We start from the raw sequence: 26,842 nt of genomic DNA on the forward strand, positions 1-26,842 counted from the left end.
CAGAAATTGTAAGGCTCATTTAACAGTGAGAAGCTGCTTTCACTGCAGATATTCCCCCATGTATATATTTGCTTCTCTGTCTTAACACCTGAAATGTTTGGGAAAAAATGTAAACGTGGCCAATGACCGCATTTAATGCAGGAGATTTTGCACCTCTGGGCTCTGTATTTATAGCTCTGTCATGTTCCTTTCTTGTACTGACCTGAAGAAGAGGATTTTTTTTCTTATCTGCTGAAAAGGTTGTCTGTCATGGTGTGGTTATTGCAGCACAAAATACTGCCTAAAACTTGACCCTGAACAAATTTTGTACAAGGACAGTTTACCCCAGAATTCCAAAGGAGATGAAATCCTCCTCATGCAAGCCAAGGAAGCAATCTGCTTTGGGTATATAAAACTGGGAAGAGTCTAAAAATCCTTCCTGGAGCCTCAACTGAAATGCACTCTGATCCCAGCTGAAGCCATTTTCCTCCTAGTGTTACTCCACTGAACTTGGAGTTTAACATGGATTAGCATGGATTTTCATCAATGTGTGATTCAGAAATTCCAAAATTACATATATTAATCATTGTGTGGCTTGAAAAAAATTAAAGGTTCTTTCAGCCTTAGGAAATGATGCTGTTGTAAAACCTTACCTATAACCTTGGCATTCAAAGAGGGGCTGTGTTGTACTGATATCCACGGGCATCTCAGAGGGTTTTCCACTTGTATCCCATTACCTGATGCTCATTCTTCCTGGAAGGAAGGAAGGGGAAAGCAATGACAGTCAGGGCTTTTAAATGGGATCAGTTCTTTTATTTAAGAAGCCAATAAGTACAAAAAGTAAATAAACATTTGCAATGCTCTTTTCACCAGTGCTGCCTAGATCCCAGCATGGTCTGTACCCCCCCCTGGATGTCTTCCCAAAAGTTTGACTGCCTTGCTCTTTCCTACCTAGCCTGGACTCCTCCTGACCTTAATATAATTTGTGTTCAAAGACTTTTGCCAACCAAAACAGGGAATAATTTCTTTACAAATTAGTACCTTCATAAATATCACATGCCCTTCACATTGTCTATGAACAGACTATGATTTTTATTTTTTTTTCTATTAGATGTTTATTCCCAAAATAATTTGTGGAGGGAGGATAATTTTTCCTGCCTCTGTAGGAAATTCAAAGGTAAAACATGGTGTTTGTGCAGTAGACAAAAAGTGCTGTGCACACAGACTAGTTATGTGGGGCTGTTTCTTTTCCCTGATTGAAGGGATATGACTTAGGGAAGGTTCTTCATTTAAGAAAAGTGACGTGTTAGTTATCTGTGTTATTCATTCAGAATTGCTTTCTGCAAATATTTTTAGTGTTCTGGTTCACTCACTATTAGAATGGCTGGAGATAGTTAATGCAACCTGTGGTCCCCTTAATTATACAGGAAATATTTCATATGGCAGTGCAGGATTTTATTCTTATCAAAACCACAATTTTAATTAAGGACTTAATTACAAAATATTTAGTCATTCTGCTAAGTAGCTGGTCAGCCAATGCTCGTGGGTCCTTTAGGATCTTACCTGAGTTACTCTTCATTGTAATCAGGAACCTTCACTCTGGTAACTTTTGAAGAGCTGTAGGAAAAAAAAATGACCTTTAAAATTAAAGTTGAGTGCATGAGGCAGCTCTACACCCCTGGCCAAAGCAGAGGGCTGTGAACCAGCCCTGGTGGTTTGTTTTTCAGTGAGACACAAAGCCAAGAGGGGTCTGTTTTCACATGCTAATGAAGCCCAAGGTGACAGAAATTTGGCAGAGCCTGATCCCAGCAGTTACTGGCTAGGGCATTACTTTTAAACATCACTGAATACAAACCTACAGCCTAGGCTGGTCCTAAAACTTCATCTGAAATTAATCCAGTGCCAAATGCCATCTCCCTAGCCCAGATTTTTTGGCAAAGTGTTTTTCAGAGTAAGCAATACATATTTTGTTAATTTAAAAGTCCAGTGTCCAGACCCTGGATTGTTTACTTCCTCTCCAAAAATATACTGGAGATGCTAAAAGTCTCCAAAACATGCCCAGTGAGCTTCTAAGCTGAACCAGCAGGACAGGCTGCATTCACATAGGGTAGATGCATTTTAGAACATGTGTGCTGTGCACCATCACTCCTGTCTTCCAACTTCAGCAATGCTTCAGGAAAAATAGGGGAAAAAAATCAGAGAAAAATATAAAGGAAAGGCTTTCTTTGGCTCATTTGCCCAGTTGACTTTGTAGTAATGTTCCGACAACAGGATTTACATAATTTATTTTTTTAATGCCAAACATAAGTACCCTCTACATCCTGAAACTATCATGTTAGTTGATCCAACAGGAAGGTGATGCAAAATAATACCAATGTATAGTCATACCGGGCCATCAGGAGGCAAAAGGAAAAGTCAATTTGAGTATTACCTTGTCAGCAAAAAGTAACATTTTTGGAACTATTTTTAAAGTTCAGCTCCTGTGTTCCAAGCTCAACCCCCTGAGGTGTAAATGCAACAGATGCCCATATCTGAGTTGGTTGGGTTTGCTCTGAATCCCAGCTTGGGGAGACTCTGCCTGGCTCTGCCAGGTTGGCTTTGTCCCAGCAGTGCCACCCGCTGTACTGGGCACGGGAAGATGTGCCCACAAAAACTCCTCCAGAGTAAAACCAAACAGCAAATTCCAACCTCTGCCTCTGCCAGACAAGTGATTTTCCTTCAGGTGAACAACAGCTGTTCTTTGCCACTTCTTTCTGAGCAGGAATTCAGCTCTGTGATTTGACAGAAAATGTTTGAAATACAAAATTTTCAGGTGATGGGGGCAGAAATTTTCAGTTCCTTCAAGTTACTGTGAAATCAGTAAATAAATAATCCCGGGGTGTGGTATTCAGTTATCTCCCTTTCATTTTTTTCCCCCAGAAAGCAGTTTCCAGATGGATTTTCCCTAAGATGTTAATATTGTGCTGGTTTCAATGCTGATTGAAGCAAGGTAGCAAGTGGTTATTACAGGCCTGACATGCCTGTTCTGCCAAGAAACAGCGTGAGCTTTCAGCTCAGAAAACAAGGTGAACTTTGTTGTTTCATCAATCTGCTTGTGCCTGCCTTGGCCAGGTATGTGTGTTCATGCTCACAACGGGGATTACTTAATTTATGATCAGTTTATTTGGACTTTTCTTAGTCAAGACCTGATTAGCAAGGGTGGAAACAGCGTTCAACCCAAAGATTTTTATTTTTTTTTCTGGAAAACAAATTCTTCTTTTGAAAAATGAGTCTGCTGGCACTTGTCACCACCAAGTCTTCCCTTTTCCCCTTGAGTGCCAAACTGGTCACTGCCTCACTAAGCCATTAACTGGGAGCTACAGACTCCCTACCTGAGCATCTGCTGTTGAAATAGCAGAGGTTTGGAGCCATTTGGGGAGATTCTTGGGGTCATAAAGTTGGCCATGTGACTCTTGTTTCTTTGTCTTGGCTTAAAAACTAATGGAGAGGGAAATCATTCTTTGCTTCTCAGAGTGCCTTTGCAAAGAGAGCCAGTCTGTAGTTGTTCCTCTTGAGCATGAATTCCTGTTCCATCTCCTTCACTACCCAGATCTAGTCCAGCAGATCAGAGATGGGAATACAGGTCCATGTCAGTGTAAGGTGACACAGAACCAGCACTGAAAATGGGGTTTAAATGGTGGCACCAAATTAATTCAGTGGGATTTTGCCTGAGAAATAACATGCCAATTAAAGCATTACTCAGAAAGGTGTGTGCAGCACTTAGAAATACACCTTTAATAATGCTCAGGGTCCAAACATTTCTATGTTCTTTTTCAAATGCCTCCTTAGTCTCGTTTTTACTTAGTTTTCTTCCTTGAAGCCCAGTGCTGCTGTTAGGATGTGTGTGCTTGTATTGGTGTGCATGTGTAGGCCCATGATTGTTTCTGCTGCAGAAACAGGTAATGTAGCTACTGTTTTCTGAGCTGAATTACTATTTTGGCAAAGCATGGATGTCTGAGGATATGAAAACTGCTCCGCCACCTTAAGGGAAAAAATTCCATAGGTTTTTGAGTCCATATTTTCCAGTTTTCCACTCCTCAGTTACAGGCTCATGTTGAAAAATATCTTCCAGTGTTAGAACTTCTGAAAAGCAAACCTCAGAAACTGGTAGAAAGCTCAGTCTCCAGGCAGGACTGTCTGCTAATAAGGGAATAAATACAGAATAACACAAACAAATAAATACTAACTAATACCAAAGTACACCTACACTTCCAAATTGCTTCCTCTATTCAGATTCTTGCCAGTTAAGCAGCACGGCAGCATCAGCTTTCCTCACATATTGTAGCCTGAGAAAACAGCTTTAAAGGGCCAAAAGAAGCAAATAAAATGTATTTGCTATTCCTGCTGACCTTAGGCAGGCAGTATGTGGAGCTGCGGGAATCATACACGGAATCTCTGATTATAAGTATGGTGATAACTGGTAAGACTGTGCTGAACTACTGTGAAACAATTCAGGTAGTCAGCAAACAGGGCTAATTGCTAGTTTGGGGGATATTATGGGTAATTTACTGCCCACTGAGGGCTTCTACCTAAAAATAAGCTTTTTTCTTTTTTTTTTTTTTTCCCTTTGGACAGCACTTGCATGTTAATGTAGAATTCCTGATGCAATTACATGTGAAGAGGACATTCAGATGCACTTCCATAAATGCCCTTCTGCTTCTCAATTACATTAACTGTCTTTGTAGATCCTTTGACAGAAACCATATTCTTCACCTTTTTTTTTTTTAACCAGCAAACAGGCACTAAGCTAGACTTTGCTGTTATCCAAGGTGTCCCGATCAAAGGGCTGAGAGTGATACAATAAACACAAGAAAAGAAACTACTGGTGGTTTCCAATGCAAACGAACGGGGAAGTGTCAAGTGAGCAGCTATTGACAATTCCAGCCCCAAAACCAAATGTTCGTGTGCGAAACTCCACCTCTGAGAAGGAAGAATAAATACCCACAGAGAGTGTTTTGGCTATAATTACTTCATTTAAGGGGAGGGGGGGGAAAAAAGTGCTGAATTCAGTTTGCTGAAGTCAGGATATTAATATTTTTGGCATGTAAAGATGTAAACCAAATGTTTAAATGAAATGTCATCCCCTGGGTTCGCATTTGCCCATTGAACTACGGTACAAACCCTCTGCAGACCTTCATACAATACACATTTTTCAGTTCATTGAAGAAGGCCCCTGCTGCTTCTCAAGGAAAACTAACTTGCAGAAGCAAAATAAATAGTGGCGTGGCCGCGCAGCAGCGGAGCCTCGGAGCGCAGATGTGCAGCACTGTGGGCCGCCCCATCAGATAAGGAGCGCTCAGACATAATCGCCCCAGTGTCTGGGACACGTCGCACGCGGCAGAGCTGCCCAAGTATGGCCTGACAGGCACACGCAGGGTGTGCTCGGGCAAAATGGCAACGAGCTGACAGCATTTCATAACAGTCCTGTTATGTCTATGGGCAAGTGTTTGTGTAATTTAGCTTGGGCTTTGAAATAGGTTCAGGGCTCGGGACACAAACGGGGCTTTGTGATGAGTTGTCGGTGATGTTGTACCTGCTGGAGGAGGACGTTGGCCCAAGGAAGGGAAAACCTTGGGGTGTCGCACTGGGAAGCCTCTGTCGGTGCCGTCGTCTGCCCATCCGACCAGCAGGGCTGCTCCTGGAAAAATATGTATGTGTTTTTAGATCTTTTTACAGGAGAAGGCCACCATGATGACAAGAGGGGTGGAGCACCTCTCCTGCAAGGAAAGGCTGAGAGAACTGGGACTGTTCAGCCTGGAAAAGAGAAGGTTTTAGGGTGACAAATACATATATATACTACATATACATATCTATAAATGTGTGTATATGTACAAATACAAATACGTATCTATACATGTAGAAAATATAGTTATATATATAATAATTTTATATATTTTATATATTTTATATATGCATTTTATATATATCTGTATCGGTATGTATAAGTATAAAAACAGATGTTTATAAATATATAAAATAAATGTATGTGTGTATATATATATATATATGTGACCAAATGTTTAGCTGTGGGCCCTGCTACACTATGGCATTCAAAGGGTTACTGATATCTACTTTTAGGCAGGACACCTCTAAAAAAAGCAAAGAAAGTACATTTGACCCTACAGAAATACAGCTCACTGGGTCTGTGGTAGTTCCTATTAAGATATACAAAGTATCTCAGCAAGGGAAAATTTAACTTACATACAACACATGATTTTAAGTAAAGAAATATTGATGGGGCGGGGGGGAACAAGTATTTTTTTAGCTCTAATTTATGGCTGAGCAGCTTCATTTTAGTTACTTCATGGGAATATTTTAAACCAAGCCTGCATAATATTAAAATAAGTTAAAATGTATGTAAAATTTATGAGAGCATGTCAGGTGCAATGCTTGATAAAGTAAGTTTAATGCTTCAGAATTTTTTTCTTCAGGCAGAGAAAGCTGAATCCTGCAATTCTAGGTTACAGTATAATTTTAGAAACTCTTTTCCATTATACCATTCTTTTATTAATGAGATCCAACCCAATTTAACAAAAAGAGGTAAATTCCTAAAGAGTTTGTGGAAAGTCCTCAGCAGGTTGGAGTGTGTGATAAAAGAGGGTATTCTCCTGCTGTTCATAGGATCTATCCCATTTTATAAAAACACAGAGGAAATCAATTTACAGCAAACTTTCCAAGGGTGCCCCTCCAGTGCGGTTTTCCTTCTGGAAATGCTGCCTGGCTCCGTGAACAAACAAAAGCTTTGCCAGTTGACAGGGGCTGTACATCACTTTGAAAACTCTTCATTTACCAGGGGTGTGTCATGTTGCTTCATTGTGTGACACTCCCAATTATCGTGACAGTGCTAAATGACAAAGTACTGTCACCCCCCTGAAAATTCAGAGCAGCTTCTTCCCATTTTTCCGCCTGGTCATGGGAACATCGCTGAGCCGGTACAAAGGAGCGGCAGGAGCCTCAAACAGGGGCTGGAATGGCTGCGTTCTGCTCTGCTGTATTAAAAATTCAGCTCCTTGGCAATATTAAATCTGAATTTACTTCCATCAAACGGAAACTTAGCATATCTCATTCTTCCATTATAAAATATTGACATCGGGAATAGTGAATCCTGAAATGAAGATTGTAGATGAAAACTATGTGCTTGGTAATTATCTTTTTTTTTTTTTTTTGTTATTATTCCTTTCCTCTGAGGATTGCACAGGCTGTTGCAAACAGTAATGAAGTTAGCATGCAGTGCCAATGCAAAGTGTGCTGCAAAGTTAGCCCTTCCCTCATTATGGATGAGGGAAGCGAGGCAGCGGGATTGGGGTGATTTCCCCAGCCAAACTCACACACAAGCAGGGCAGCCCTTCGCCTCACGTCTTAATCACCATCCCTGGTGATGAGACCCTCAGTGCCATCTTGTTCCTGTCTTCTTTTGTTTTGCTGTTTCCCTGGGTTTTTTTAGGTCTTGACTGGGGCTCAGAGCTATTAATATCAATGACACTTTTTTTTGTCACAAACTAAACAGCCAGTTCACAAATCCTTTCACTCCCGACAAATCCACTGCCCTGTCTTGCAGTGCTCTTGAATAACCACAGCACTGGAAATATACAGTTACAGGTGTGGAAATATCCAAGCAATCATCCCAACAGCCACAGTATGAAGAGATCAACACACTGGGCAATCTGCACTAGAACAACCCTTTGGTTCCTGCCTGTGGAAATTCCACATGGCTTGGGATGGTTTCCCAACAGAAGAGCTGTGTCATCACCCTGCTGAAATTCAAACTTGGCCAATTAACTGGCATCTCTCTCCAAGGTGATGATCACTCAAGAGAGGTCCCACACAGCACAGTTTGCAGGTGCTTACTGAGCACCTCCACATAATCCTGAAGCCTCCTGGTTGCCCGTGGATGTGCCCGAGGAGTGCGATATATCCAGCGAGTATCACCGGACACCGCGTCTGTCTCAGAGGCTTCGTACAAAAATCAATCTAAATCAATAAATTGTCCACCCTCCTCATGCAGCATTTGCAGAGGTTCAAAGACAGGACCAATTACTCTTGAGGTTGAATTGTCAGTTGTCAGATGAGAATATAGAAATTGAAGCATTATGTTTAGGAGCAGATTTATTTAGAGGACCTGAAGAATTTGCTTTGCTATCAACAGGTCTATAAAGAGAGCTTTTATAGTACCTCTGGCAGAAACTGATTCCTTGAGAAATAATAGGGGGAGTGTTGGTTTGGATTTTTTCTTTCCTCTTCTTTTTGCACAATTCAATCACAAAGCAGGTAAACTCACACCCAAGCTCATCGTAGTCAAGGCAGTTAAGCTCCTGACCTTGAAGGGCTTTTGGTCCCAACCCTCCTTGCCAAACAGTTACCCTTTCATTGCCCAATTTTCTAGGTGAAGATGAAAATTCCCCGTGCTTCACTTATGGATAATATATAAATGTCTTTATCATGCATTCAGTTTCTTGGGTTCAGTCCCAAAACTGAGACCCCGACCACTCTCCAGGTCCGAAGGTGAACCTTGTTGTCCCTGCCAGAACCGCAGCACACAAATACCACACCTTATTCTAATCACACAAGATGTTCCCGAGTTTACCAGTTCTCATCCCAGAACACCAACTCCCCCCCTCTCTTAGCACTCCTGACAAATCAATATGCATTATTATTACGTGCTCAGATACAACATCAGATTTCTGCTCATGCCAAAATTTCAGCTTGCTGTTCCCTGGAGTATTTATGCTTGTGTACTGTATTTAACAACAGCCCATTCAAAATGCTCACAGCTCCTAGGAATGAAATGCACATAATTTAGGAATAGCTGTCTGGCTATTCAGGCATCATGCTGTGTCAAGGGAAAATTAAATCTCTGACTCTCCCCTCTCTTTTAAAACAAACCTGTACTTTGCATCATATTTTGGGGAGCTACATGGAAGTTCCATAAAGAGCAAGCGAGCATGGCTCTTTTTCCTGTTTAATGGCAGTGCCTCCCCATTAATGCTCCAAAATGATACAGTAGTTTAAAAAAAAATGCTCTCAGCATGCAGGCATTGTATCACATTAAGAAATCACGATTTTCTAGGCACTGCACAGCATTAATTACACTGAGCATGCTGCAAATTTAAATTAAATGATATGCCATGTTCTGTTGTAAATATCAAAATGGATTGCAAGATACAGCCCCATATTTGCTTCTGATTGGCATTTGTGCACTGAACAGGATCAGAAAACCTCTATGATATATAATTTTTTTGTTGTTTTTTAGGAGCACCTGATGCAAATGTACTTTTTATTTTCAGGAGTACCTAAGAGCACAATTATGGGTCAGAACTTGTCTGTAATGAAAAAAAAACCACAACCAAACAAACCCTCCCTCAATAATAATAACAATAAAACCACAAAAAAGCCCTCTTTGCCTTCATTCCCCCCTCCTAACATAACAAAATAAAATACGTTTCTCTCCCCAGAATTAGTACTTAGAATATAGAGAATGGAGGGGCACTGAGAGGAAAATGGGGAATATGAGGGACTGAAGCAGGAGGATCTTATTTTTGTCATGGAGTTGAGTATCCAGGGTACAATTAAGCAAATGTGGGGTTCAAATCACCCCAGCAGAGAAGAGCTGCTCTTTACAGCTGGAGTTTAAGGCAGAAGAGGAGTAAGGGTTGAGCTGGGCTTGGGACTGGCTCAACTCTGTTGTGATGAGGGAAGCCTCATTTGATAATTCTGTGAGAAAAAGTGAAAAGAATATAAGCAATAAAAGAAGGCCTGTTAGTATTTGTATTTTTCTTGGCACAGATATTTTGCAGTTTTATAATATCAGATTTTGTCACAATCTCACGAGCCTCTGCCCTTCGACACTGGGGTGAGGTGTATTTCTAGTGTAATTTCACCTATTTCGACGTGATTAAATACTAAACAAATATTTTACAACTTTGCACATCAGAGAAAGGATGGCATTTAGTTATTTCTATAGAGACAGCATTAAAAAAAAATTGTATTTTTAAAGACTGATTTAAGACCTTTAGGAAACGATGATCCCTGAGCTGAGAATCACAAGGTGAGTGCCAGCCTGAATAGGCACAAAAGCATGAGAAATAAAGAGAGCACAGCAAAAAAATATGGGCAGGGACATGCACAGCTACCAAGATGTCTTCAAACCCAGGATCACCATATTCTTTCTAAATTATCTTTTCTGTGTCTTTTGCTTTTAGGACTTAACTCCAGTTTTCCTGGCCTATTTTGCAGCAGTCTTTTATGTACAAGAACAACTCTGGAACAAACAAACAAAAAATAAAAAGAGCAGCCTGGTCTAACCCAGAACAGTGGATGGACATTGAAACCAAGCTGAGGATGCCTCAACCTTCTAAAATCTTTTTCTCTGAAGAAAAAAATTCCTCTTGAGTCTTCCTCAGTCTGAAGTATGTTTCTGCTGGTCAGGAGTGAAATATTCTTATGAGCTTTTTTTTTTTTCCTTCTGGGCATCAGATAAGACAGTCTTTGTCCCAGGTTTTACTGGAGCTCCCAGAGTCTCCTTTGGGAATGGTTCTGTGTGTTCAGGAGGTGGTTGGTGACTGCAGTAAAACCTGTATGAACCTGAGATGGTTGTTCCTTTGTGCATCAATGTCTCACTGACACCAAGGTGGCATATTCAGCTTTTAAAGGCATGTTTTTCCCTGGGAGCAGCACAAGGACACTGAAGGGTGTCTGACTTCCTCCTGTGTCCAGAGGGTGGTCAGTCAGGTGAGAGGGGCACCATCAGACAACCCCTCTCCATAAGCACTGTACACCTGATGAAAATAGGTGTTTGAGAACTGGCCTTCAGCTCTCTCACCACCTCTCAGTGCTTGCAGAAAAAAAAAAGAAGACAAAAAAAACCAAACCAAAGACAGTTTATGTGCAGCTCAGGAAGCTCTCAGCAATGAATGTGTCTGTGATTTAATAACACATCTACCCAGAATGACACTTCTCCTAATATTTGCTGAGAGAAAGAAGGCAGAGCAGTGTGGGGCAGAACCAGCACACAAGGCATTGCTATTGCAAAAACAAACAGCTAAACTACCATATATTTATTTTTCAATATGCATAGTTGTTGGAATTGGAGAATGAAAATTATTCCTTGACACTCTGATGGAACCATAGAAAGCCCTGTGCTTCCTCTCACTCCCATGGTCCTGACAAGAAACAATCCACAAATTCTAATAAGTAGAAAATAGAAATAAATACTTTTAACTACTGGCATCAGGTTGGAATGGTTTTCTGAATTGGGAAGTGCTGCTCGTACGTCTTCCTTATTTCTGCACCCTGTAATGGTGGCTCTCCAAAAGTCAGAGTCAAAGTGAGATAGATACTACAAGGATCACAGACACTACACTGGGAAACCAAGTATCAGTGGTGCATCCAGATTTATGGTAGGTGATGGCAGTAAAGTGAAAGCAAAACTGTTTGCACAGTCTGTATTGTTGCCCATTACTGTGTATTTGCCCTTTTTTCTTGCTTAGCCACAGCTGCAAGAATGGAAAATTGTACCTTCTGTACAGTATTAGGAGACACTTTCTGATCGTAAGGTCAATCAGACCAGTTTAGCTGCTTGAGGTATTTATGGCACAATCACTCAGTGTCTTTAAGGAAAGGTTAGATACATTTATGGGAAAGGTATTTTGCAGAAGCCTTCCTGTTTCATAGAGGTCTTGGACAAAATGACCCAGGAGGCCCCTTCCAAGTCTATCAAATGTGGTTCCCTGATTGATGCTGTTTCCCCCCAAAGTCTTTCAAAACACAAAGCACTGTTATAAAATTTAATATGATACACTATATAACTTTAACACAATGCCATTTTCTTATAGGAAATGGTTAGCTGGTAGCAAAGGAGCCTCGTGCAAAAGGAAGAACGGGAGGAAAAAAGAAATTGCAGTGCAGTTTCTCTGCCAAGGGATATCGACTATAACATTTACACTCTGTCTTAGTATGGACCCTCAGCTGTGCAGGGGGACAGCGAGGCAGGGAGGGATATCAGTAACCTGGACTGTGGTATATATTTCTCCAGAAAAGCCCAACAAGGCCTGAGGTAATTTTCTATGCTGAGCAATAAGCATTACCTCAGTGCTGCAAAGCAAATGGACACGCAGATCTCCTTGTGAATCACTGCTTGGTGCTGTAATTTGCTGAATGTTTACTAAATTGACTGGTTTTTTTTTTCCTTTTCAAACCACTCACATATTTAAAAGTTAAATTCATGTTAATGGATTAAAAAAACAAAACAAAACAAAAAACAACAACAACAACAAAACCAAAAAACAAAACAAAACAAACAAAAAAACAACAACAAAAAAAACCAAACAAAAAAACCCAAACCAAACCAAAACAAAACAAAAAGAGATTCTGTGGGTCATTTGGTTGAGATGTTCTGGTTGGCCTCCACTAAGTTTTAATTTCATGTCCTCACAGGTCAAAAAAAAAAACCAAAAAAACCCCAGGACTTTATTGGAGTTTACTCTCAAAACCATTTTATATAAACCTTTTTATTTCCACTCCAGCTGATTTAGTTAACAGACAGACTCCTCTTCCAAAAAACAGCTCCCTGCCCCGTCTTCTTGGGATAGCCCTGACAGGAAATAACAACATCCATACACAGACACTCTGAAGCCTTTTGAAGTCTCACAAATGTGAGCTGTTCCCTTTTGCAGAGCAGGCTGGGATTAACTTTTTTATTAACCTTCTAACCTCATCCATGAGAAAGAAAAATAGCCAATCCCCCCCGCCCCCTTTTTGTTTTTAATTTGGAAGCTTGCATCCTTCTTTACCTAAACATTCATGTGCTCACCCTATCAACAGGAGAAAAAAAGCCCATGGAAAGCTCCCTTTCCATGAGGAGCTCCCCAAAACCCCTCTAGGGCCCTTCCTGTTATGTTGTACTCAAAGTTTGTGTTTTCATGGGAAGAGACATTTTCCCTTTACCATAAAGCTTGGGTCTCTCTATTTGAATCATATTGGCAGGAGCAAATCACAACCTTTTCATTCTTTTCAACGTGTTGCATCCATGTATTTTCCTGATTCCCGTGTCAAAAAAAGTGACTTTTAGCAAAATGAAAAATCTGCCCTGGCTGTAATCCTGACAGTGCTACCATTGCTCATCCTTAGCTCCATCCCTGCATTGCAGTGCAGAGGAGGCACTCACATCAGAATAGCTCTTCTCCCTTCAGACAAAACGGTAAAAATTAGCCCCAGAGAGTGACATGAGCAGAAATTTCAAAGGCAGGAAAATTTATCTCCTGCTCTTTGTCTTACAGTATGGTGCACTGTAGTGGTTGGAAGATTTAGCTTCCAAGCATCCCATCTATATAAATCCTACTGGACAAGAGCTCTCCGGCTTCGTTTTCAGGGCGGTTGAGCTCAGCAGCTGGAATCTGCCAGGGAGTGAGGGTCGAGATAAGGAAGGAGAAAAACTTGCCTGTAGCTTTCAGGTGTTGGTCAAGGGTCAAGATTAGGAAACAGCCAAAGCCAAACAAACCTCTCAGCTCCATCTCCTTGGTGTGGTGCATGAGGTCACGGCTATTTGGCACAAGGATCATGATTTTGGGGCACCCCTGTCTCTCCTCTGCTGCAGCTCAGCCCATTAACAGCCCTGATGATACAGTCCCTCTTGGGGTTTCCCCTTTTGAAAGGTTTATATTTGGTTTAAATCAATTGCATCAAAATTGAAAGCTCCACTTTAGCTTTTAGGAAGCCAAGACACTTAAAAATCTCCAGTGGGAAGGACAAGTGAGGGAGGCAAAATATCTCTCCCTTGTAAAGGCATTTAAATGAAACCACTTTGATGAGAAGTTTCCAGCTGCTTTGCTGGGAAAAAAGACACATCCCAGTCCTATCATGCAGGGGTGCCCTTCACACCAACAGGCAGAGAAAAGAGGTGGTGGGAAGAGTGAGAGGCACCAAAATAATCCATCTGCATTTTTTGCCTTCTTTGATCTTTGAAAATGGGAAAACCCATGCAGGATCAGGAATTTCCAACCTGGGCTGCATGCACCATTAATTGTGCCATGAAGCAGAGCTGGTTTGCTATTGTTGCCTTCTGCACAAAAAGCTGTTACTGTGAGCTCTTTGGGGCTCAGGAACTCCCTTTCCCAGTTTTCAGTTAATACTTCAATGATTATACATAAATAATAGTAACGGTAATCATAACAATACCTGGCTTGCCATTATGTTGTACTCAGGGCTTTGTGATGCCTCTCTCACGATAAAATCTGTGCATTAAATACTTTAATTGAAACTCTTATTAAAACAGAGGTATTTTCACTTGTGCAGTTATATTCACATAATGATCACAAAGCACTTTACAGAATCAAATAAAAGTGGCCAGCCTGATTCTTCTATAGAAGATTTTGTGCATTTCAGTAGCATATAACAAAGCTGCTCAACATACAGTTAATTGTCAAACATACCATATTCTGGGCTTAGCAGCCTCCAAAAAGCTTGGGGTTTGTCCTTCAGATTGTTCTCAAAGTCTGTAATGCCACCACAAATGGCACAAGAGGGACTGGACGGTCTCACCAGCTAGACAAGAGCAGGCTGTGAACATTTGTGCCTGCATCAAAAGCCCTGTTTCAGAAAGAAAATAGAAAAAAAAAAGGTTATAATTTTCCTGGTTTAGAAAAGTCTTGATGTGCCATGGAGCTGAGTACTGAGCAGCCTCCATGGGGTCACCGAGAGAGGACAAGGCAAAACCTGCTACTGCAAATTCTAACTCCAAATGCTGCCTCACAAGGTCTGGGAGGGGTCTCAGGCTTTGGGCCTCGTAATAGGTAGTTCTGGAGCTGTGAGATGGTGAAGAGCTTTGTTCCCTCGTGTATAATTGATAAATTACCATTGTTAGTACTAAACAATACTACTGAGCACAGAATGGAAACACGCTAATGCTTTATCCATTTCGAGCAGTTCTGCTCCTGTGCTCATACTGTTCTTAAATGTGCTAGATATTTGTTTGATGAAACAATAAGTTTTAGAAAAGAGAAAAATAAGAACTTTAAAGATAATAAAAACCTTGACTGCATACTTTACGACAGGCAGCTGTGAATAAGCTTCAGTACTCTTTATTTTTAACATTCCAGATATGTAATTTAATGCAGGTCTAATGACAGTCTCGAACATACTGCTTTAATCGAAATTGTTCAAGCTCTGTTCTGTGACAAGGGCTCACAAGCTACCAGCAGGGTTGTCCATTTTCCCCATTTCTGTAGGGAAAAGAAAAGGGAGGGGAGGGGGACACTCTTGAACTTATGTTGCTATTGATGTGTAATATACAATAAAAAAACAGTTAAATTTCAATTACCCACAGGTAATTATAATTTTATTGTTTGACTGTACTATGGGGATTTTTGTAATTCCCAAGACTAATAATTTTCTATAATTTTACAGGTTGTCAAATAAACTATTAAAGATTATCTTTGAAAAGGATTCTGCAATTGTAAGGACATATCATACTGTTCCTGTACATTATTAGTAATTAGAGATCCCTGGATAGTGAAATATCTGCACTATATGCTAGCTGCTGGATACCATATTTTCTCACAGCCTCCTGTAATCTTGAACCAAAGCTTTCAAACTTCTCAGCCATTGTAGCCTGAGTCACGTCCAAACTTTTATTAATATTCACTGAGCACTCATTAAGCAATTCTGGTGCGTTCGATACGTTAAATCTCTGCTTCCTGATGGGGAGAAGCAAAGGCTCCCAGGTCCACCCCGGAGTAGTGGAAATAAACACAAAAGGACTAATTCTGAACTCTGTCCCCTGATGAGGATATGGGGAAGAAGCAACGTTTATAGCAGCACAAATGATCTGAATCTGTCCTGAATGCCTTTTGACAATGATGTGGCTGGCACAACAAGAGGGAATTGTGCTCTCCAGATTTTATTCTGAAAATAAGCATAGATGCAAATATGCTTGGGATCAGCATTGGCTTAACTCAAGGAGGGGGAACGGGATGGGCAAAGTCTCCAGCCCACAAAAAGCAAGAGATTTTGGGGTATTGCCTCGTCCTCATCAGTGAGTCCCCCTATATTCACTGAGACTTTGGTGAGCACTCCCCAGGCCACTTTCTCTGCCATTCCAGAGCTCAACATCCACAGAGCTCAGGAAGGCAGGCAGCAACTGCTCCCAGGTTAGCTGGCAGCAGCCACAGGCCACTAGAGCAGCATGTGCTGGGTGACAGCTCCCTTCATCTGTGCACGCAGTGCTCGGTGAGATACTCAGAGCCTTACAGGGGTGTCACCTGAGCAGGACCAGAGGAGGGATGAGCTGAGAGGAAAAGCAGACCCCAAAACGTTGCACAGAGCATCTGGGCACAGGCTGTGAGGGCAGCGAGTGTAAAACCACACAAGGGGATTAGCAGCTGTAGAGATTGTTGATATCTCGCCTGCAGAGCCATCAAAGGCACCATTCTTAGCTGGCAGCATTTTTTTATTGCAGCTGCCCCAGGAGAGAGTCATTATTTGTTTTATTGGCCTCTTGGATTGCTGTGTGGTGGAGGCTCTGTGCAGAGGGAAACTTCAGCACATTAAGATTTCCTTCTGGGCTGAAATCATGGTATCAGGACGTGAAGACTTTCACACCTCCACCCTTACTGGCGTTTGCACGTCCCCAGCTTGTGGGACACCAAGCAAGAGCATCATCCCACAGCACTGGACACATCTGCAGGGAGGGGTGTGCCTTCCTCCCGCTGCCAGGAAGCCTCTGTGGCAGCTGTAGTGCTCAGCAAGGGACCTGGTGAGGGATTTCCCTCACACCAGGGAGCGTGGAGGGTGGATTGTGCTGGTTTTATGGCGGTGTGGAGCTGCTGGAGCAGTATAAAGATACGGGAGCACAGGGAAGGATTAAGGCCAATGGACTGCAGCTCTCTGACTTCCTCTAGAGACAACTCTGATCCAATCCAGTGTATTAAATCTGAACAGTCAGTATAGATACACACACTGAGCTCTCTTTTGCAGGGTCTGCTTGTCTCGCTGTCCCACGCTCATCCTGCACCTATGGGAAGGTGTGGGAAGAAGGATAGTTGATAACTTGGAGAGCTCTTCAATCAGTGGCATTTCCTGCTCCTGATGGCCTCTCTGCCTACTAACCCATCTCAACGAGACTGAGCCCATTACTCCAGATGACTGGCATTTATAATAAATAGAGAGGAGAAAATCCGGAGCCCAGAGAGAAGGCTCAGTATGTTTCTGGATAACAGATGATGCCATATACAAATACACAGCCCTCTTTCCCCTCAATTTTGGTCTGTGTTTTGCCTGCTTAACACATTCCTTCTTGCAAGTAGAACACGTTCTGACAATTGAATAGTGAAAGCAATTAGAAACGGAATTAATTGATAAAATTAAAGCCCTGCTTTCCTTATGTTTGTCATATGACTACAAATATTGTCACTCCCATTAATATTAATTAATATAATTATCAATGTTTCTAATCCCTACACATTTTGTTGAAAAGTTACTCTTAGCTCAAGAATATAATTGTTAAGTCGTGGAAATGTTAAGTAGCAGCTAAGCAAGTCCAAAGAATTAATAGCAAACTGTAGTTTATCCAGGGATTAGACTTTTAGCAATACATAATCACCTCTTCATGTGTTCATCCACATAAAATACCTTCCATCCCTCACTACACTTCTGCCTACTTGTCCTTGCAGAGCACAGTTTTCAAGAATTAAAAAAAAAAAAAAGGGGAAGATAGTAAGTAAATATTCTTTGCAGTTGCAAAACCTTCTTCAAGGTAAGTCACTGCACTAAGAGTTATGTGCCCTCAGCTGAAAGCAATGTCAAGGTCAATTATCTCATGCTGAAAGCCCTAATGCAAGAGACTTTTGTGATCAGAATAATATATGTAACATTGCAAAGCCTTTGTTTTGGGGTTGAGGAAAGCAATTCCACTCTCTCTAGGCTTCCCGACGCGTTGTGTCTCGGTTTTGAATGTCACGGATTATTCCAGTCATCCAAAGGACTGCCTTGCCACGCTGCTGCCATTTGAACAGCTTTTCCTGTGCTGAGGGCGCCGGGATGTGGAGCAGAGCCTTCCTTCCCTGCCACCTGCCCGGTTCCTCGATGGACAGTCAGCAATTCCTGCCTGGCAAAAGCATCCCAGCAGTCGTTCTACATGGAGTATTAATCAACTCCTTTGGAAAACAGCCAAAGTGCTTTAAAGGCCTTTGTTGTAGGTTGGAGGGTTTGTTTTTTTTTTTGCTGCTAGAAGAGAATAATGTAATCATTTTGCTATTAATTTTTAATTGTATGTTGCTATGCTTTATTACCAATCTATACTGATTTTCCTGAGAGAAACGGGGATGCTGTGCAAGTGGTATCTGTTGGGAACATGTTGGGTCACACTGCAAGAGAAGTGACAGGAAAAAGCTGTTCTTTAAAGTTATTGCAGTCACCTGCTGCTGTCTATTCCTACAAAGTATCACATTAAATACTTCTAAAATGTATGAGCTTAAGAAGATTCATGGAGAAGGGCCACAGTTTTCCCTGTTGTCAGATGTTTTACTTTGCTTGTTTTTGTTGTGTTTTGTTTCTTTTTCCTTGCAAAGGGTGGCCATTTAAAAAAAAAAGGAAAGTTATTTCTGAGAAATCTTTTGCAAGCAGACCAAACTCACTGACACGGATGAAATCAGCAGCCAGAGTAGGAAATACTTATACATGAATTCTTCTTGGAACACAATCATTATCAAAAATGCTAAGATTCAGCCCACTGATACAGGAGATAGTGGTAGAGAAATGATTGTATCACTCCCTTGTATCCTTCATTTCATCTAAGAGAGAGCTGGCCATGAGGGGACAGGAAATCTTTAATCTCCATTTCTTCAAATATCTGGTTCTTATCAACCCACACTGAACGTGAGCCACACAAAAACTTAATGACGTGTCCTCCACTTAATAAACCAAATGCAAACAAAGCACAGACAGTTCTCTAGTGTGAGATGGATTGATCACAACTAAATATTACATGGGAGCAAGTCTGCAAAGCAGTTGTGGAAAGGCAGCATAGCTGTAAATTCAGGAAGAAATTAATTAGACAAAAAAAAAAGTGTGTAAAAAGTCTACAATATGCAGGAGGGTAAGTGGCAGGAGGAAGGTTAGAAGGACCCTTCATCTGTTCATCCCAATACCTGAATATTGTCCTTTGCCAAGAAAAATCATGGCTTTTTTTCTCTTGAATCCCTAATACTAGTTATATATTTCTATACAATACTATTTGTATTATGTAATAAACAGAGAGGAGATTGTATTATGTTGTATTCTATAATGTATAATGTATAGAATATATATTTTATAATATTGCATTAATGAAAATAATATGTAAATGTAATGTAAATAATGTAAATAGTATATATTCTATATATATTCTATAATATATATAATATATAAAATATATTATATATATTCTATAATATATAATGTATATATTACATATATATGTATACATGTATATATATAACATATAATATATATAATATAATATATAAGTATATAATATATATTCTATAATATATAATGTATAATCTATAGAAATGTTTGTCCATACTTTCATTTTATAGATAGTGAATAATTGGTAAGAAGTGTTAATACATAATAGTTAATAGTCATAATATTTATTATTATCTAATAAATTACTGATTATTAATTAAATATTAACAATTAATATTTTACAACCTATTTATTGATAGAGATATGTATAGCATATTTTAAATAGATTTTACCAATTGTTTACTATCTATAAAATAAATTTATATCTTAGTTTTAATAATTATAAACAAGTATTTAATAAAATTTAGTATATTTTTGGCAGATATTGGAGATCGCCATAATTTTTCAGACATCTGAGAAATTCTGGTGAGAATTTGCAAAGTTTGCACCCAATTCAGTTGAATCAGTTTCAAAATAGATAAATGGGTGCTTTTCTTGAAAAAGAATTAAGACACAATAATTTTCAACAGAAAATTTCTACCTGATCAGTTCCAAACTACAATTTTAGTCTTGGCATGATCATCAGTGAAAAATGCGCCTTTGCCTTCTCCGTATCCAGTTCTGCAGGATCTCCAGGACTGGTTCAGGAAAACTGAAACATTCCCAGTAGGTCCAGTAAGCACTTTTCCAAATAGAGACTCTTTCCTGAGCTGGGGCCAAGAGAGGTCAAGTAAAGGGAAAACCAAAAATGCAGATAATGAAGCAACTTGCCCGTAATTCCCCAGCAAATTGGAGATCAAACCTCTTGCACATCAGCCAGTCCTGTTCCTCAGTTAACTGGGGTTTTGTCCCTTTTTAGGTCAAAGACCCTCTCATCAGTGCCTTCTTTAAGGTGCTGACAATGCTCCCTGATTTTAGGAAGTGTGTGGAAGGTGTCAAAGTGAACCGTATTTTTGCTACTTCCGTCTTTATGCCAAGAATTCTTTTTTTTTTTTTTCCTGAGCTTACTTAACAATATCTGATGAGGCAAATCTACCTTTCCTGTTGTTGTGAGCACAGACACAGGGCAGTCTGTCTCCTTTGCATTTATCATTCCAGGAATTAGTTTAATCAAAGTATATTATTGTAAAACATCGGATACAGTATATTATTTATTTGGATTATCCTGTTGCTTCGCAGCTTTGAAAAAATAAAGCAAGAGAAAAAGCTATTGCATTTGCAGTCACCTTTGGTAGGGAGGTTCTGTTGTTTGAGATATTTCTTTCCATCTATTGCACCATCATGTCTCAGTTTCTGAGAGCTATAGATATTTATTCAGTGCCCTTCTATCTTGGCCATCGTAAATAGCTCCCTGATAACAAATCACACTCTCTGAGCATCATTTGCTACCAGAAAGGATCTTCAAGAAGCACATGCTCTGTGACACAGGATATCCCCTGCTTTGTTGTGAATGCCATAAAGAGTTTCACAAAATCAGCTTCCTTCCATTTTGAGGATAAGAATGTATCATCTTTGTAGTGTTACCACTTCTTACTGCCTGTTTAGGCTTCCTACTTAGTCACTGCTCCCTTGCTCTTCAAATGAATGCTGCTACTTAAATACAGAGAACGATATGCGCTCATTGAGAGATTCAAGGATTTCAGCTATCAATAGAGGCTTAATTATCTGCTGGTGGTGCTCAGGTACTCTGTTGATGCTGTTGTATAAAGCCAGCATAGAAGAGACCACTCACAGCTCATCATGCGCCCTGATCCAACAATTTAGAAAAAAAAAATAAAATGTAATGCATAATATTAACTTGCATCTGACTTCCCCCTATGTCATAACCCATCATGTAATGTTCTGTTATTTCGTGTCATGTCATGCATAACATGATGCAATGCAATGTCACACTTCAGAAAATATTACTAAGGGAGAACTGATTCTTGTTATCAGTTCAGAATGTGAGTCTCTGATGCAAACATATTGTGGCTTCAGCTGATGGGAAGGGATCAAACTGAGAGCTATGATGGGCAAATGTTTTTCCTCTCCAGTTTGGCCAGCAGATGTCCACTTGTCAGGTTTAGGTTGGATAGAAATTTCTTTGTCACAAGCGCTTCCCCTTGTAAAAGAAACAGTAATTTTATGGCAAGCCAAAAGCTGGGGAAAAAAGCCCTTAGAAATACATAATAAATGTATATTAGCGAGACAGAAAATTGGAAAATGGCCACCTGCCAGCAGCCACATAAATTTTGGAGGCAATGCATTTTTCTGCCATTATGCATTATCAGAGGAATTGCAAATATTTATTAAAAGTATTAAAATGGTGAGAATGTTAAATGTTTCCTTCAGTAGTGGAAATTCGCAGTGCCACATAGCAGATAGGATATTCTGATACAATGTTTATTAAAATGACTTCATTTTATTAGACTGTCGTACACAATAAATGTGCAGGTACGGTTAACAAAAGATCCATTGTGGATACGGGAGATTTGTGAGTAACACTTCAAAAAAACAATCTCTTCTGAACTCTATTCATATAAAAAGCACGCTACAAACTTTCATTAACTTCCTTAGAACCAATTATTTTCTGAGCTTATTTCCTTTTTCTGCCGCCCCACTGTATTTTGTTAGTCAATTTGTTTGCTTACGTTTTAATGCTTAAAGGGATTAAATGCAGTTAATTTATATACAAGTAAGTGGAGTGTATACGTGTAGCAGGCAACCAAATATTACCATTATTTGGGGGTTCATTTACAGGTCTGAACATGAATGGGTAGAATGTATTGGGACACCAGTATCTTTTCATCCATGAATAAAACATTATTAAAAGATCGGTGGGAGCTCCATAATATTGATTGAGAAGAAATCCCATTCCAGTGATTCCAGCACATTTTCTGCTGGAATTAATTGTGGTGATTTTTGTTCAGAAGGTTCTGGTTGCAGCAAGATACGGACACAGTGAACACCACTGATGTCCCAAAGCCTCACAGGGCAACTTTTCTGTTTGGCTTTGCCCTTTCCAGGAGGGTCTGAGCGCTGATGGGAAGAGTGGCACAATCCCTACATGAGCAGGTGATTTGAGCAAGTGAAGGGTTTAGGTCTGTGAAAAGTCATTGAATAATCAATTCTCGGGACAGAGTTAGAAAACAGCTGGATTAGAAGGGATACCTTGAGATAAACAATGATCACAAGATTTGAGATGAGATTGTTGCTGTTGGAATGGAAGCAACCCCACTTCTGTCCTCAGCAGTTCCCTGAATCAGCAGAGAAAGGAAAGAGTGAAATAGTGAAAATAGCAAAAGCTATTTCCTTCACAACTGAAAGTGTCATCTTAGTAGCTTTTAAAAGTCTTTTTTTTCTTTTTATTTTAAGAAATTATCAGAGAAATAAGAAACCAGTATTGTTTGGGGTTTTTTACATGAGGGTTCCTCAGTTCCTAATAATCCATTAAGTAAGAGGTGCAGTTGGAGTCTATGTTGTAGGCAGAGGGTGAATAAATCAAAGTTACAAGATCTTAGATTTATTAAAAGCTTTATGCAAAACAAACAAACAAACCAACCTGGTTCTGAAAGATAAAATTTCAGAAATAAAGAATTTTTCTCTCTGCTTTTATATGTTGCAGTTTCATTCCTTTCTGACAAACACAGAGTGCTGGCGGGGGGAGTAACTTTCATGAAAAATAACACTTTGATCCAGACACTTGGGAAGGATTTGTGGAATATCAAATGTGGTGCATGGGATTTAACACAAAATGTGTGTGTTGGACAGGGACCTTGGGCACCTCACAGGAAGAGGCAGATCCTCTGTTGCCTTCGGTGGGGGCAGGTGTGACACCCCCTCCCTCCCTGCTGCAGACAGCCAGAAACCAGAGCTGAGATTTGCCCTGTCCAAAGCACTTGGATAATTCAGTCTGTGCAAAAAGTGGAGTCAGCACTTCAAGCGAGGCAAACCCATTTGCTTGGCCAACCTTATTTAATATGAAGCATGTTTTATCTTGATTTAGGTGGTTGTTGTTCTTTAATTAAAGAAATTATAGGAGGTCATTCTCATTAGTTGAGAAGAGTCCTCACAGAAGGGGTTTGCACTGATTTAACCTCAGGGTAAGCTGGCACAACTTTTGCATGTAAATAGGATTTAACACTGGACACTTTGTGTATAATCCAGCTCTTCACTTGTGACATTCAAGGAATACTTGGAATACTGACTGGAATAAAAAGATAATGATGATAAGCTGGGGTCTTACCGTGAAATTTGTCAAATGATCTGCAGTGGCAGCCCGGAGCCGCTGCATCAGCGGGGAGGGGACACCACAGGGCTTTCTGCTGGGGGCAGTCCAGGCAGCACTTCCCATCCCTGCATGATGACATGAGGAGATATTGTACTCAAATCCCACCGCTCACGTCTGGCCAGATGGAGGGCTAGCTGAGGGGCACAGAAATTGGGCAGCAGGAGGGGAAAGCAAGGTGTTCCCCCACTAGCCGAGGAAGCCGTGCCTTGGGGCTGGAGCCTGGCACAGGTGCATGGTGGCAGAGGGGCCACCACTGCCAGTGGAAGGTTTGCTGTAAAAAGGAAAAGGAAAAAAAAAAAGGCAAAAAAAGCAGTGGCATGAGAAGTGCCAAGCGAATGACGCTGTCTTTAATTGGTACCACCAAGGGCTTTGTGCGGTCAGCACGCTTTTCATGTTTGTAATAGACTCCCCAAATTCGACTGATCTGAAGGGCATCTGACTGTTTTACATTAATCACAAGCCATACAGCAGAGGCTGAGAGCAAGTGGGCAGATACCCTGGTGGAGTAGCACTAAGGAGCTCTCATTATAATCACCCTGCCAAATCAAAAGAAAAACCCTAAGGCTCCTAATAAAGGAGACCACTGGACTAAACAAATTGAACAAGTAGCTAGACATGCATGAGCTTACAACTCCCGGTGTCAATCACATCCCCCTGAGCCGCTGCTTCTGCTCAGTGCTCCGAAGCACTCGCAGGTGAAGTGCAGGCACGGGCTCCACGCACAGGGGAGGTGCCAGCACTCACCCCCCTGGTGCTGGGGAAACAGCTACAGGTGCAGTTTGTAAAGGCACCTGCGAGAAGTCATTATTAAACATTTATCAAACCAGCACAGCACTGAGGACACGGGCAGTGTGGGTGGGGACACCAGCATGCTCGAGCAGGAGGATATCTGAGCAGGCTTTTCAGTCTTGGTAGGGTGGGATGTCTACTGCTGTATGTTCCAGTACAGAAGATATCAAAGAAAGGCCTTGGACCTCACAAATTTGTGTGTCTCTAGGACAGGGAAAAGGTGCAGTACCCTGAAAACCCTGTGCACTTCTCACCTTCCTGTATCTGTTGGTGGAAGCTATTATATTCATTATGCTCCCTAGTGGAAGGCAAAAACCAAACAAAAACCAAACAAAAATAGTAAAAAAAAGGTGGGTTGTTGCTTTCTGAAAAAATGCAGTTGACATTAATGAAAGATCTCCAGAAACGGGAGGAAAAGTCTAAATTTAGAGGCAAACCTATTGCTGGGGTTTTTTTAAGAAAAATTATCTGGGTTCCTTTAGCTACCACCCCTTCTCAAAAGCCATCAGGCAGGAAACAAAGATTTTGAGGTACTCCCTCAAAACTAAAAAAAAAAAAAAAAAAAAAAGTGCCAAAGAGTAAATGTCAGGGAAGAAAAAGAAACAAAAATTACTATGGTCAGTATTTAGCAGAGCAATCAGGGGAAATGAAAAAAAGGAAGGTTTCAGTAGGGAACAGGTGGAAAAAGGGATGATGCACTGAGGCATCAGGTGAAGGTAACAAAGGAGATATTTTATGGAAAGAAAATTCACACTGAAGACCTTTCAGCTTTTTAAGTATTAGGAAATTTTACCTACCTGCTTTGTGACCATTGTCACACACATTGACAGTGCTGTGAGGGCACTGGTTGCTGTCCCCCTGTCACCACCTGAGGTGACATCTCTGTATGAACCTCATCATGGAGGAGGCAGAACTGGGGCTTCTCTTGCAGGTGTCCTGGTGCCTTTCAAACCTGGAAGGTAATATTTTGAGAAATTATTTTTAAATGTAACCCTTACTTTTTTAGTTAATTTCTCTTTTCCCTGTTTTTTTTTCCCTATTGCTTCTCTCTATGGTTGTTTTTAGGGTTTTTTTCCCTTCACACTGTAATAAATCAACATATAAATGTACTGGATTATTTCCACCTGGAATGTTGGAAGACAAATAGTACAAAAGATCAGTTTGGTCATTTACCATATTGGTTTAGCATGGTAATACTCCTGGGTGGTTTTTTTTTCATTTCTCATTTCAAAACTGTAAACAAATGCTGCAAGAATAGATCAAATACTCCCTACCTAAGACAAGGTAAGTGCAATGAAAACATCAAACCTGGTTTTTGAAGACCAAACTGCCCCTCCTTTACTTTTTCGTAGGGAAAACGCGGAATTTTGAATGAGCCCGAAATTTGAAACTACATTTTTGCCAAGCAGCAAAACCAGATGCACCCTTAGCCACGTTAAATCACAAACACATACACACATGGAGATGAGGAAAATGCACATTAAATATGAAAAAGTATTCCTTTCAGGCAGAAGATAAACAGCCCTACTACAAATTAGCTCTCGGCCCCGTCAGGTGTGAAGCTCTCTTGTCAATACGTACCAAATTCCCTGAGATAGAACCACATGGTCATGAATTTTATTTCTCTCCTGCTTAATTCCTAGTACCACTCTCCCTTGTGGATTTACTCAGGGATGATTTACAGTGGGAAAGGTGACATTAAACACGTCATTGAGCATGCAAAGATGCTGCACTCAAAGCAGCATATGCTTGACTTTGTTAAAAGATGAATGCTGTCAACTCCACAGTGCCCACCAAGATCTGGCCTCCTTTTTCTTCCCAACAAACTTTGAGGAAGATGCAGACATGAGTCTTGACACTGAGAGAAATAAAAGTTAATGTATTCATGACATGATTTCACTTGCAGCCTGATTTAGCAATGTCTTGTCTAGTTTGGATCTGCTGTTGCTTTTCCTAATTTACTCATTGCACAAAGAAAATAAATAAATAAGTGCACTATAGTCTTATTTATCCTTCTTTGGACATTTCTTTACCAGGCAGATGGTCAATTAAGAGCACTAAACAATGACACTGTTTTCTCTGTAAACATTTTTTTTCTAATAGCCTAACAAATGAGAATCTGTGCTGCCATACTGCTGAATACCATCTTGACTTTCTAATTACAAAGAACTGTGTCTTGATAGTAACAATTACAGCTGTAACAATGATGCTGGTACTTGAACAATATAGTTGGAGGCAAAGTGCTTATCGGAATATTCACAAATAAAGGCTTACATTTATGCCAGCGCTGGGGAAGGGAGGTTAAACAGTTGGGGGTGGGGAGGTGGA

General features: G+C 40.5%; 2 long non-coding RNA genes across 4 annotated transcripts in view; one reads left to right on the forward strand and one right to left on the reverse strand.

The window, feature by feature from the left end:
- Window positions 1-14,476, forward strand: part of LOC126640337 (uncharacterized) — a 256,125-nt gene extending 241,649 nt beyond the window's left edge. For all 3 annotated transcript variants that reach the window (XR_007628991.1, XR_007628988.1, XR_007628989.1), the window contains one exon: window positions 10,218-14,476. This is a non-coding gene — a long non-coding RNA (uncharacterized LOC126640337). The remainder of the gene's footprint in view (window positions 1-10,217) is intronic.
- Window positions 1,551-14,509, reverse strand: LOC126640338 (uncharacterized). The gene is made up of 3 exons (XR_007628992.1): window positions 14,445-14,509; window positions 5,552-5,656; window positions 1,551-1,596 (listed from the first exon to the last, which is right to left on the reverse strand). It is a non-coding gene; the product is annotated as an uncharacterized LOC126640338 (long non-coding RNA).
- Window positions 14,510-26,842: the final 12,333 nt, after the last annotated feature.

This window comes from Myiozetetes cayanensis, unplaced genomic scaffold, assembly GCF_022539395.1.
Source record: "Myiozetetes cayanensis isolate MyiCay16 unplaced genomic scaffold, myiCay2020 scf2-11, whole genome shotgun sequence".
NCBI lineage: Eukaryota > Metazoa > Chordata > Aves > Passeriformes > Tyrannidae > Myiozetetes > Myiozetetes cayanensis.